Source organism: Hippocampus comes, unplaced genomic scaffold, assembly GCF_001891065.2.
Source record: "Hippocampus comes isolate QL1 unplaced genomic scaffold, H_comes_QL1_v1.1 scaffold94, whole genome shotgun sequence".
NCBI classification, from domain to species: domain Eukaryota; kingdom Metazoa; phylum Chordata; class Actinopteri; order Syngnathiformes; family Syngnathidae; genus Hippocampus; species Hippocampus comes.
In genome coordinates this window covers 974,344-976,289 of record NW_017806059.1, presented here as the reverse complement: position 1 = coordinate 976,289, position 1,946 = coordinate 974,344, and positions in this window count along the sequence as shown.

Sequence of the window (1,946 nt, the reverse complement as noted above, 5' to 3'; positions counted from 1 at the left end):
TATATATATATATATATATGTCAGTATATATCCCTTTGCAGGAGAACACAATTGAGAATTAAAACAAATACCACATGTAACGCAGCGTACCAACAAGGTACCCGCATGCTGTTATCCACAGTTGGACTTCATCAGATCATTAACACCTGGTAATGCTACATACTTTGGCTTACTCTTTCATTGACTGGTTCAGATGTCCGGGTAAGTGGCCGAAATAGTCGGGGGCAGTACTTAGTGTTGATTTTGAGCTTGTATACAAAAGTGTTTACTCCAAAATCTTCCATCCCATGTGCACAGGCTTTGAAAGCTAATGTCGCATGGAGGACTCACATCCTCAAAAAGCTTGGTTAAGGATCTCTGGCGCATTGGTCCAAATGTGACATGTAGTGTTTTTAAATCCACTTTGCTTGCATTGTTTGATGACAACCCCAACGACAACACTTGTTCACATAATTTCTCCTTTTTTGATCATGTTTTTTTTTTCCTATCGTGCCGCAGCCCTTCCCCTTATGACCCTTGTATCACCCTCTGGTACACATTGGGGACTGCCACCGTCATCTGCTGATAATTACTGTCACCTGCACATTGCATGGTGCAATAAACACTTGGCATTACCAGTGGCGAGCCTGCATCATTGGACTTATTTAGACCGCCTTAGAGCAGGTGGGGGAGAACACAAGACACTGACATGAGATCAAAACGGCATCCTCCGATAATAGCAGGATGATGCTATTTTCAATCATCTCCAACAACGCAAAGAGAAAAGTGTGCCCCTGTTTAAAAGTTGCGAGTCAACCACATCCCTTGTTTGTCATCACTGTCACAAAGATTAGGTCATAGCACTGAGGGTTTCCCCACTTGCATGTTTATGCTTCTAATTTGGTGACCTTTACTAGCACAGGAAATCTCCACTGATATACAGCACTTCCATGATAAATACTTGATTTTAAATATTTATAATAGGACCAGGAAGCCACAAGAGCATAATAGTTTAAATTAAGCCCATCAAATGCAAGTGGCTTGAAAGGCAATATCCATTTTTGGACTCCTTTTTTTCACAGACTGCGGTGGGTACGAAAGGAAAGAAAGGAGTGAAGAACTGTTATTAGAATGATTTAATGATGGGCTTATCCTTGCTGCAGTACAGTATAAATCTTACAAGCCGCAGAATATAGAGTTGTCCCCTACGGTGTTTTATTCTTCAACGTTTCGCTCTTTAAATCTGCGAGTGACACAGACAATTATTTGACACTTATGAGAAAGTCGACCACTTACAACAGATTCATGGGGATTTTCAAACATGTGTTTTACATGTTTGAGGATTTCAATATGTGGTGTGAGTGCCATTTTCTAAATTTTCAACATTCAACCCTTCCATGCACCCTGTAACCTGAAAACATGATGAGCTGTCCAGTGGAGTAACCGCTGTCCCTGAAAGGGTTGGTTTCAACTTTCATGAGCAAGTAAACAGGTCTCAGTAGAGCTTCAACATTGATTTACTTCCCATTGATTGTCTTCAGGAACTATGTTTGATGGCGGATGGGTGAAGGCAGCAAAGTTCCAAAACTCAGCAAACTCAAAAGCTTGTCAAGGTTGACTTCCTTGAAGTCTCAATGAAGCTGTAATGTCGACATACGTTAGCATGTAACACCCGCTGTTTTTAATAGCGCTTTTGTGGTGGCCCTTTTCACCGATAGTGCTAATTCCACAACAAAGTGTTGAAAAACAATTCACCATTGGGTCATAATGCTTTAGTATCATTAATATACTCGTGAAATGAAAAGTTGTGTGTGCATTCAGAGTTGCACGGAGTCTTGCATTAATATATTTATGTATGAATTGACAGTGATGTCAGGGCAAACAACAGGGGATTACAATATCACAGCATCACTCTTCTTTTTTAAAACATTTGTTGGCTCTCTCTCTCTCTCTCTTTCTGTATATAT